At 37.1% G+C, this 12,671-nt stretch overlaps 1 long non-coding RNA gene across 1 annotated transcript; it reads left to right on the top strand.

Annotated features, from left to right (window-relative positions):
• Positions 1 to 10,201: 10,201 nt before the first annotated feature.
• On the top strand, positions 10,202 to 12,056 carry LOC113332269. Its single transcript, XR_003351418.1, has 2 exons — positions 10,202 to 10,433; positions 11,534 to 12,056. It is a non-coding gene; the product is annotated as an uncharacterized LOC113332269 (long non-coding RNA).
• Positions 12,057 to 12,671: the final 615 nt, after the last annotated feature.

The following is a 12,671-nucleotide window of genomic DNA, read 5'->3' on the forward strand; positions in this document are numbered from 1 at the left end:
TATACACGACTCTGATATTGATTTCTATGACTCCATTTTACTTCCCCATGGAGATAACTCTAGACAACAATCTGTTATTTCAAAGACATCTCCGGTCCCAGTGGAACATGATTCTACTATACATTCTCGACTAATGCGGAAACGCCATCCCCAGAAAATTCTGTGATGGAAACCACATCCTCTCATTTGCAAACTGGCAACAATTTTTCTGCATTATCACATTGCAACTCACCATCATCTCCTGCGCCGGATATATCATCATCACGGCCAGTCCGTACAAAGTCTGCTCCTTCGTACTTGAAGGATTATCACTGCACTCTTCCAAAATGCAATTCCACTTCAGTTTATCCAATGACTGAATATTTGTCATTTGACAAATTTTCCCCTGCTCATAAAGCTTTCCTAGCTAAGGTGATTCTTACGGAGGAACCCAAAACATACTCACAGGCCAAGCTATTCCCTAAATGGAGAGCAGCTATGGCCAAAGAAATTCTTACTCTACAAGCCAACGACACTTGGTTTCAGGTTGATCTTCCATTGGGTAAAGTGGAAACAGGCTGTAAATGGGTGTTTAAAATTAAATTTAATGCGAATGGTACAGTGGAATGATATAAAGCTCGCTTAGTGGCAAAAGGATATACCCAACAAGAAGGAATTGATTTTTATGATACTTTTGCTCCTGTTGCTAAACTAGTCACAATGCGTGTGCTATTATCCATTGACGCCATTCGAGGCTGGTCCCTCCATCAACTTGATGTCAATAATGCATTTATTCAAGGAGATCTTGATGAGGAAATATACATGAAATTACCACCTGGTTTAGGTTCTGAGGGACACTCCAAAGTTCTTAGATTAAAAAAATCTTTATATGGGCTGAAGCAAGCTTCTAGGCAATGGTTTGCCAAATTTTCTTCAGTGTTACTTGTTGAAGGTTTTCCAAAATCATTATGTGACAATTCTCTCTTCACATATCATAAAGGAAACACATCCATCTTTGTCCTTATTTATGTAGATGATATCATTATCAGTGGTACTGATAATATTTTCATCACCTCTCTCAAATCAAGACTTGCGTCCTATTTCTCAATCAAAGATTTGGGAAAATTACAATACAATAGAAGTTTCTCGTTCTTCTAAAGGAATTTTTCTCTGTCAACGAAAGTACATTCTGGATATCTTAAAGGATTCTGGACTCACTGGATCGCGCACCTCTTCATTTCCTATGGATGCGCACCTGAAACTGACATCCGAGGCTGGTACACCTTTTCCAGATCCTAGTATTTATCGACGCTTAATTGGTCGTCTTTTATATCTTACAGTCACACGACCGGATATCACTTATGCAGTGAATTATTTAAGCCAATTTATGCAACGTCCTCATTCTTCTCATCTGGATGCTGCTAATCATGTTTTACGATACCTTAAAGGTTCTATTGGTCATGGAATATTTTTGGCCTCTTCCACTCCGTTGATACTCAAAGGATATACCGACTCTGATGGGGCAGGATGCCCAATGAACCGACGATCCACTACTGGATATCTTGTTAGTATAGGTAACAGCCCAGTTTCCTGGAAATATAAAAAGCAACCAACGGTTTCTCGATCATCTGCTGAGGCTGAATATTGTGCCCTTGCACATTTAAATGCAGAACTACAATGGCTTCGTTATTTGTTACAGGATTTAAGAATTCCTTGCATTCTTCCAATCATTGTTTCCTGTGACAGTCAGGCAGCTATTCACATTGCTCAAAATCCAGTGTTCCACGAGCGGACGAAGCATATCGAAATTGATTGTTATTTTGTACGGGAAAAACTGCTCAACGGCTTAATCAAACCACAACATCTACAGTCTTCTGAACATCTTGCAGATTTATTTACAAAACCTTTAGGTGTCAAGCAATTTCAGCATTTGGTTAGCAAGTTGGGTATTCGATCTGGATCGACTCCTCCAACTTGAGGGGGGGTGTTAGCGATATATCTGTACACGGTTTGTTTAGTCTACTAGGTTTCCCAGTTTACTAGTTCTTTCCTAGCTTAGTCTTACGTAAATATAGTTCTTTCCTAGAATATCTCTATTTGTTGTAACTTCTTATGTAATCTGATTCACTATATATATCAAGAAGAATAAACCAAATATTCACAGTTGTGAAAACCATTAAACACTGTCTTCTAAATACAAATCCAACATCTAGGTTAGATGATCTGTAAATTAATGGTGTTTGATGGTTTCATTATAGTCTTAACCCACAGTAGTATTGATGTTCATATTTGGTTTCTATGCAGGGATGGTGCAATACCTGATTACGTATTCAGGTTCATGTTGCTGTTCAAAATGTACTTATATATGAGATCTGATTCCTGTCCGTCCCCAGGTCTGTGTTAAAATAGATACCTTTATGAGTACCGACCTCACCACCAAAATTGGGCATCATGCGGTGGATCGACCTCTATACAACTGCTGAAATGGTAAACTGAAATCTGATGGAAGTTTAAAATCTTATCTGATGTTTGTTTGGTATTAATTCGAACCTAGAACAATAGGATTGGGACAGAACGCCTAATTAGTTGTAGTTGGGTGTATTCATATAGTTTGATAGGGTTGTCTTGTAACTTTTGAATTTCAGTTGTCATACATTTTATTTCTATTTACTTCATTAATAAATGTTGTTAATGTGTGATATTACTTACATTAACCTCAGAACAAAATTAAATAAGTCATAATGATTGTCAATCACCTGAAGCAGACTTGTTTACATTGGGTAGCATAGTGTTTAAATTTGCCAGTCTTCTGTATCTGGAGGCTATTGGCCCTCGAATTGGTATCTCCCTGTGTTGAGTCAGTTCTATTTCCCAACTCACTCCTATCTGTTAGAAATATTATCTCCAAGATATTATCTTGTTGAGATATTATTCGATAGTATATATTATTTTCATTAGTCATGTATATTCTCTTTATGTTGTAATATCTTGTTTATCTTGTTTCCATATTCTCTTTATGTTGTAATATCTTGTTTATCTTGTTTCCATATAAGAACAGGTTGTTTGTAACCATTTTATTCAGTGAATAAAAATATATTATTCTCCAGAATATACATGCCATGACTGTTTTTGTCACTATCAACTCAAACATTGTTATGTTCATATCAAAACCTGAAATCTAGGTTTTGAAAGAAATACTATAAGGTTGGTCTTTAACCTTTCATATCTTACTTCGGAAAGTGGCGTAAAGTAGCATTGACGGCAGTTTACACTTGTAAGGTCATTAGCACTTGTACTTGCATATCTTAATAGGAGACTCCACCATCTAAAGCCGAACATGAACCTTGACTGCTCCGGGGAGGCCAAAATACCTAGCTTGTTGCCCAAACTAAAATAATCTGAGTATGATAATGCTTTCCAGTTACCTATGATATGTCGGTCCATTGCTCATGCTATGCAGTTGTTTCTTGCTATAGAATAGGGAGAAAGTATGCCATTTGTTGTAACTGGAGAAAATTTAACAGTATATTCATATCTAATTCTGGCTGAAGCAGGTAGTGTAGTACTTGTGACTTTATCTTATCTGAACATAGATAGATTAGTTTTGAGCTTATGTTTCAATTATCAAAGAGAAAACTCTTTCTGGACCTTATTACAATCACATTTATGTGATTTAGATTTAGTAAGAAATAAAATGTTTGCTTGTTGAGTATTCATGTTTATTCCCTTTAGATGGTTATTTGCAGTAAGGACAGCAAACCAATTAAATGATGACGTCTAGATAACGAAATGTTTGGGAATTCAGTAGTTGCCTTCTAAGTTAGGACACTTATCATCGCTGGCAATGATGGTTCAAATTTTGGTCTATGTATATCTAGGTATGTTGGATTATGTGATGTATATATAGAAGATACTATTGCGACGCTTTTGATTTGAGAAAAATAGGTATGTGATTTCGAATATGTCTGAACTTTTATCCAAAATTCGCCTTGTGTCTTGCAGGCTGTTTTATAATCTATACGGATAACTGATAACATATGGAAATTTCTAGATTTGTTGTATTATTTTGTATAATGTAAGAAGCTTTACGTATAGAAAAAGAAACTATTGAAGTGTATAAACAGTAAAAAGAAGTATCAAGCTATCAATCACCAAAGCAAGGATATATCAAACTTACGATAGCTTCAGCAGTGGAACCTTTCTGCTTGCTGGTGTAGTGATGCAATTTAGTTGAAGGCATGATGCTGTTAATTTATCCAAATAGATAAGGAAATGTTAAGAATTTTGTGTATATTATTTCATGTCTCTTCAAAACTGATTACAAGAATATATATATGTGAGACCACATAATAGAGTCATAATAGAAATACATTCCATATCAGTCTCGGTTTCCTAGAATAAGTCTTTCCTAGACTTTCCTAGTATAAACACATTCCATATCAGTCTCAGACTTTCCTAGTTTATGTTCTAAGAGACGTGTACATCTGAGACCTTCCTAATTAGTCTCAGACACATTCTCAATACCCCCCCTCAAGACGGAGCATGCAGGTCACAAATGCCCATCTTGGACAATAGACCATGAAACTGAGCTTTCCCCAACGACTTTGTGAATATATCCGCCAACTGTATTGTGGTAGGAGTATAAGAAGGTGAAATAATCTCCCTTATTATCGCATCCCTGACTAGATGACAGTCCACTTCAATGTGTTTCGTTCTTTCATGAAACACAGGGTTCTTCGCAATATATAACGCTGATTGACTATCACAAAGAAGACTCATTGCTTGTGTATGGTGAACTCCCAAATCTCGGAGTAATTGTTTCAACCATTTTAATTCACATGTAGCCGCCGCCATGGAACGATATTCTGCTTCAGCCGAGCTACGAGACACAGTTTGTTGCTTCTTAGTCTTCCAAGATACTAGTGAATCACCAAAAAGAACAAACCAACCCGTCAGTGAGCGTCTAGTTATAGGACAACTTGTCCAATACGAATCACACCAACCTATCAATTTGAAACTACTATCAGAGCGCAACAGAATTCCTTGTCCAGGATTCTTTTTTAAATATCTAACCACACGAAGTGCTGCTTCCCAATGCTCCAGTCTAGGTCGCTGCATAAACTGAGATAAGATATGCACTGAGTAAGCAAGATCTGGTCTGGTGACGGATAAATATATTAAACTCCCAACCAATCTTCTATATTTCTCTACATCACTAAGCAAATCTCCTGTTGCTAAGGCAAGACGATGATTTGTCTCCATAGGAAATTCTGCAGGTTTCGCACCCAATAAACCTGTTTCCATTATAATATCCAACGCATATTTTTTTTGGCATATGTAGAAACCCTTTTTACTACGTGCCACTTCCAATCCTAGGAAGTATTTCAACTTTCCTAAATAACATTGACCCAAGTATGTTTTAAATTGTGTAAGCGCAACCAGATCATTTCCTGCAATAATCAAATCATCAACATACACCAGCACATTAAGTTGTATCTTTCCCTTTAGCATAGTAAAGAGAGAATAATCTGAGTACGATTGCCGAAACCCATAATTCTTCAATGCAGTGGACAGCTTCGCAAACCAACACCGCGGTGCTTGTTTTAGTCCATACAATGATTTCTTCATTTTACACACCATATTAGGATTACCCTTAGAAAATCCAGGTGGTATTTTCATATATACTTCCTCTTCCAAATCTCCATGTAGGAATGCATTATGCACATCCATCTGATGCACATCCCATTGCTTAGCCGCAGCAACAGCCAAAAACATACGAACAATTGTCATCTTTGCCACTGGTGCAAACGTCTCATTGTAATCCAAACCTTCAACTTGATGATTTCCAAAAATCACAAGTCTTGCTTTTAAACGTACCAAAGTACCATTTTCATCATATTTTTCCGTATATATCCACTTACTTCCTAGAGCCTTCTTACCAGGTGGCAATTCGGTGATATCCCATGTGCCTTGTTCTTCTAAGGCCCGTATTTATTCCGCCATTGCTTTCCTCCAACCTGGATGTGTCATTGCCTCTCTGAAATTTTTCGGCTCAGACTTTGCCGACAATGCAGCAATATAATTTTTATGCATGTCAGAAAACCTGTCACAACTAACATAATATGTCAAAGGATAAGGTGTACCTGAGGATGATGACTGTGATGATTGAGAGTGAGATGGACTATTTTCTCGAATGGTGTGCGTCACAAAACCTTTCAGCCTACTTGATGGGATCTTCTGACGCTTGCCCTTACCCAAATCGTTGTTCACAGCAACGGTATTTGTGGGTTGTCCATCACCATTTACATCTGCCTTAATTTCTGATGTCGTAGACTTGTGTTTAACAGCGTTATCTTCAGCATATGTCGCAGTCTGTTCTGCTGCAGTTTCTGCAGATGTCGCAGTCTGTTCTGCTGCAGTTTCTGCAGATGTCGCAGTCTGAACTGCAACATTTTCACCAGGCGCTGCAGTCTGTACAACGACATCTGCATCTGTCTGTAGTTGTATTTCTGCACCTTCTTCTCCGCCAGCTATTACTGAATCTTCATCACTATCATCACTCCATTCTTCACCAACACGATCTGTCTCATGTGTAGTGCCAGCGACATCAGTCGTTATATGAGTTCTAGTTCCATCCAACTCGGTCTTATATGGAAATTGTGTCTCATAGAATTTTACATCTCTAGACACTATAAACCTTCTTGTGTCGAGATCGTACACTTGCCATGCCTTCTTACCGAATGGATATCCTAGAAACACACACCTTCTTCCTCGACTAGCAAACTTATCTCCTTTGCTACTTTGATCATATACATAACACAAACATCCAAAGACCTTCAACTGTTTATATAGAGGTGGTTTTCCAAACAATACTTCATATGGTGTTTTATTATTTATGATAGGTATAGGAGTACGATTGATCAAGTACGCCACTGTCAATGCACACTCTCCCCAAAACCGTTTCGGCAAGCTTGCTTGAAATCTCAAAGCCCGTGCCACATTCATTATATGTTGATGTTTTCTCTCAACTCTTCCATTCTGTTGTGGAGTACCTACACAAGACGTCTCAAAGACTATTCCACTAGTCTTAAAATACCCACGTAATGCATTAAATTCCGTTCCATTATCACTTCTAACAATTTTAATATCCTTGTTAAATTGACGCTTCACAAGAGAAACAAATTCACGAAATATTGATTCAACTTTTGTTTTATTCCGAATTAAATAAATCCAAACACCTCTTGAAAAATCATCAACTATTGTTAGAAAATATTGTGCTCCACATGATGAATGGATCTTATAAGGACCCCATAAATCTATATGAACTAAATTAAAAATACAATTCGATTTACTCAAACTACTAGCAAAACTGCTTCTACGATGCTTTGCCCGGGGACAAATATCACAAGCATCATTATTCTTCTTAGTTAATCTACTCACACCTTGCAATTTCTGCAAAACTTTTTCTGAAGGATGTCCCATACGCTGATGCCACAGCTCATATGAATCTTCATGCACAGCCATAACTTCAACATGCGGCACACCACAGAAAATATATAGTCCACCTTGTCTCTCAGCCACTACAATCATCCTCCTCGTAGACCGGTCCTGTATAAGACATAATTTGTTAGTACATTGAATAATACAACTCATCTCATCAATAAGTTGTGTGACTGAAATTAGGTTACAGGTTATCTGTGGTACATAAAGCACGTTTTCAAGTTTCAATCCACCAGGGAGAATCACGGTTCCAATTTTCTCAGAGTATACATATTTTCCATTAGGCAATCCAACTGAACATGCCCTAATATCTCGTACACTCCTCATGTTAATAAGTTCATACGTAACATGATTTGTTGCACCTGTGTCAACAATCCAGGATGTTTTATTCTTTTTACCCTGTAGATGAGAACCAGACTTTCTTGAGTTTAAAAACTCCATCACCTCTTGAACTTGTGCTGTTGTAACTCCTACTAGACCCGTTCCATCAGCTGATGACGTACCAGCATCAGCACTCTCCTTTGCTGCTGAAATATGCAGGTTATGAGCACGAACAGTATTTCCTCCTTGTCCTCTACCTCCTCTTCCAGTACGTCCTCTTCCTCCAGTTCTTCCTCCTCTTCCATTCTTTGGTCTGTCTCCCCACCATTCTGGATATCCAATAATCTTAAAACAGCCATCATCAGAGTGTCCTTGTCTGCTGCAAGTTTTGCAGTACTTGTTGGGATCATAAGCACTATTAAGTAGGCGTTGATCAGATTGCACCTTAAAAGCCATAATATTCTCTTGCATCTCTGTAGTCACAACTCCATCTCCAATTTTCAGGCGTTCTGAGTTCACAATTGTTTGATATGCAACATCCACAGACGGTAATGGTTCTCTTGCAAGCAATTGTTCACGCAAAGAGCTGTATACAGAATCTAACCCAATCAGAAAATAATGCAATAAATCTTCTTCTCTCAACAAACTTACCTGAGATGCAATATTACAGGTGCACTTTCCACACTTGCATTGGGGTATCTTCATATAAGTTACCATCTCATCCCATACTTTGTTCAATCTTCCAAAATATATAGCAACTTCCTCCGTTTTCTTCTGTTTGCAGTCACTTAAAGATGCTTTTAGTTGGCATATTCTTGTTCCACTAACAACGCAAAATCTTCTCTTCAAGTGTGCCCATAATAGACTTGCATCCTCATAATCTCCCAGAGTTGATCTCACTGATAACTCCACCGTGTTACTGATCCATGAGACCAGCATTGATTGCACTGCTATCCATTCTTCCAACTGATCCGGATCTTCAGGTCTTGTAACTGTTCCATCAATAAAACCAAATTTTCTTTTGGCTATTAACGATCTTCTTATGGCTCTAGCCCATTCATCATGATTATTTCCTCTCAAAGTTATTGGCGTGATGATATTTCCTGGTCCATCACTCGAACCTAGGTAATATACAGGGTTCTTCTTTTGTACATCATATTCCACCGTCTTTCCTTTGGATGATTCAATTTCGTTAACCATCTTTAGTTTTTTTGTTTTTTTTAGGTTTCGAAACTGGCTCTTGATGCCATGTTAAGAATTTTGTGTATATTATTTCATGTCTCTTCAAAACTGATTACAAGAATATATATATGTGAGACCACATAATAGAGTCCTAATAGAAATACATTCCATATCAGTCTCGGTTTCCTAGAATAAGTCTTTCCTAGACTTTCCTAGTATAAACACATTCCATATCAGTCTCAGACTTTCCTAGTTTATGTTCTAAGAGACGTGTACATCTGAGACCTTCCTAATTAGTCTCAAACGCATTCTCAATAGAAATCCTTAAAGCCAAAGACAACACTTGTTATTAGATACTGAAGATGCTTATTGGAATATCCAAATAGATGCGAGAGGCCGGGCTTCTTCTGCGCAGTGAGCTTTCCTTCTAGTCTTTAGTACCCTGTAAATTTTATCTTTTCAGAGAAGGAATGATAGTGGATGTTGTGCTGCTCCAGACTTTCTAACCTGTACAGAGAAGAATTTACACTATTTGTTGCTAGAATCTTTCACATAGGGCCAGAAAAAGGATTTCAATCGTTGCTATTTGAATACCGTATAATCTCAATAATGTTACCACTCTCCGCTTGATTCACGAAATTTTTGAAACCTTAAAAGAAATGGTAGTGTTTCATATTCTGCTTTGTGATCTAAGAAGACATGGCCTCCTTGCATTTATCATTATCACTATATAGTACTTATACACTTCAATTGATGTAGTGATTAAGTGCACTAGGCAATTTAACAACTGCACTAATGTCCTACAAGTCTCCGCTTGATTCACAAAATTTTACTAAAACTTGAACAAAACTGGCATTGTGTTGCATATTCCCCTTTGTGCTCTATGAAAACATGCCTCCGTGCAGAACACATATATATTTCACCGTGCACTTACAGCTATCATGATGCAATACTAGGTAATCTTTGACTTTTGAACCTCTTTGCACTAAGTCTGACAAGTCGTTGTATGTTGATACTCACACCGTGAGGTTCAGCCTCACGTACATCATATAATCCAGTCTCGCAAAACCCAACAGGCTGTAGGTTCTATGTAATAACAGGATGGCCTATAGCTAAAGATCCAATGGGATTAGTTCAAGGTCATTTTGGTAATTCACACTATGTTCCTATAAATTTACACAGCCCTAACATTTTGATGGTATTGAGATTGAGAGTGAAGAGCAGCAGTGTGACAGAGGCATCCGTTTCCAAGATTAGATCAGATGGGCTCTTATGATTAGAGTTTTTGTTTGATGTCGGAACCATACCAGAAACTACCTTGGAGATCAAAGAGAAGAGAGACACCACAGACTTTGAAATTGTCATAATGACTTCTCCTCTCAAATCTAAGTTGTCTTTCTTCTCTTTTTGTTTATATGGGTAGTCACATCTACTCTTGTGTAGCTTCAAAGGTAAGATCTGTAAAATAATGGTGTTTGATATTTTCATTGTCTGTCTCAGCCCACAATATTAACATTCATGGGATCATGTGCTGGAAGTTCACTGCAATGGCATGCTAAATGGTAGATCTGCAGAAAATTTAAGATCTTATATATTAATAATCTCCGAATTGGAGATCCTTTAAGTTTCATTTCTTCAAATATCTATTTGTATCTAGTTAAGCAATAATATTGAGCCCAAGTATGTGTAGTTGCTTTTAGTTGGGATTTTTCAGTTTCAGGGTGTATTCACATCTGAAGTAACATTGTTTTTGTAAGCTTCCTTATTTCAACATATAAAAAGACACCTTATAATTCAATTTTTAAAGAACATGATCAGATTATCCTCTGTCTAACACATTATCAGATTATCAGATTATCCTCTGTCTAGTGTGACCCACTAATGAGCCTTGTAGCATCTTTATTCTTGTTACTTATCATCTGTTGCTTTGGTACGTAAAAAAAACTTTCAGGAGTTTGACTTATCTTCAGTAATTATTGTCTCGCAATTCAGTGGATTTTTTGTGGATTTTTTGATTGAATGCGACATTAGAGTTTTCGATGTTGATGCTGGACATCAAAATTTTCATATACCACTTAATTTTCATATTTGATTGTTGTGGGAGAAAACCTTTGGGTTTTTCTTTTATGCTCTTCTTTGTAACCTTGTGCGTTTAGCAAATTTCCTGCTTTAAGATTTACAAGTTCAAAATTAAATTATGCTTGCTGCTGCATGGTATGGTCAATGCGATTCTTAATAACAAGTTGAAATCATTGTTTTGGTTCTGTTTTGTGTTTTGGTTTTGTGTTTCCTTAACCCAGCTTAATGTATCAATGTTCATCATTTGCTAATTGGATGTGAGTTGTTGCTTGACTGAATCTCTGTACCTTGTTAGTCGACAATTTAACTGTTTGCCTTTGCCATGTTTTATTTGCTTGCTTGTCTTTGACAATGATACATCGATTGCCAATGCCCTTTTCAAGGTGGCAGTTGTGTTTCTTTATGCTCTTTTTTTAGAAATTGATTTTACAGAAGTTGTATGAGCTGTTTTTCTTTTATTTATAATTCGCAGGCAAGATGTTGGAACAGTGATCCGTGGCTTACTTAATCAGTGGTGTGAATAATTTGATGTGAGTTGTTCATAACTTGTTAGTTTATGGGAGTAACTAATTCATATTCTAGCTAATCTTTGTTTTGGAAAGTAATATTGTTGGGCTAGTCTATAACTGTTCATTGCTTACTTGGATAGTGATTCCTAGCATGTCTGTTGGGTCTAGCTAGTATGTACAACTTGTCTGTCATGCTCAATTATCCCTGTAAGCATCAGCATAACTCTTCGTAATCAGTCAAAAAAACAAAATTAGCAGTTCATACTTGATTGTAAATGCTCTGGAGATGAATTCTTCTTTACAAATAAAAATACTGCTATAGGTACAGAAACTCAATAAAAGATTCAAATTAGTGAAAGAGATGGACTCACTGCTGGCAGTGTTAGCTATGTAACTCAGGGACATTACCAGTCTCCATCCTTCTTTATTCGTCCTTAATGTAACCATTTGATTTTAATTAATGATCAAGTTTTAATTTTCTGTTAATTGTAACCGGTTGGTCTAATAAATTACTGTGGTAACTGGTAAGTGTATCGTGCAATAAATATGGTACTGCTAGAAATATTTTCGATATATGAATATGGAGCAAGAATATTATCCTTACAATTATTAGAAGCTTGTATACAACCACAGGATGCATTCCGGGAAGGTTCTGCAGAAACAATCCCCTTAAATACATGACCTTGTTTTATGTTTAAATCAAAGATCGAATTGTCCATAGATTGGCTCGAGATCTTGCTTCCTCGTGTAGAAGTTCTTCTTGCAACTCTTTTGGATTGATCACTAGATAAAAGCTCATTTTCATGAACGTTTTCGCTCATCAAATGTCGTGAGATGGGAGAACATACGTACGCGGCAGAAATATGCAGGCGGCATTTCAACCAGACATAGACTTAATCTTTCTGTGAAGCGGGAAATGTGACCCCTCTGCATGCCAAATTCGGGCGCAAGATTTGTGATGCTCACGTTAAGAATTTCAGGGAGAGACTTTCCAGACAATTCTAGCTTATCTTCCTACTACAGCAGACATCTATCGTGTAGGTCCGACCTTATTTCAGGTGCATCTTTTCGTTGTTGGTTCATATTTAACGAATTCATATC

The sequence above is a fragment of the Papaver somniferum genome, unplaced genomic scaffold (genome assembly GCF_003573695.1).
Source record: "Papaver somniferum cultivar HN1 unplaced genomic scaffold, ASM357369v1 unplaced-scaffold_131, whole genome shotgun sequence".
NCBI classification, from domain to species: domain Eukaryota; kingdom Viridiplantae; phylum Streptophyta; class Magnoliopsida; order Ranunculales; family Papaveraceae; genus Papaver; species Papaver somniferum.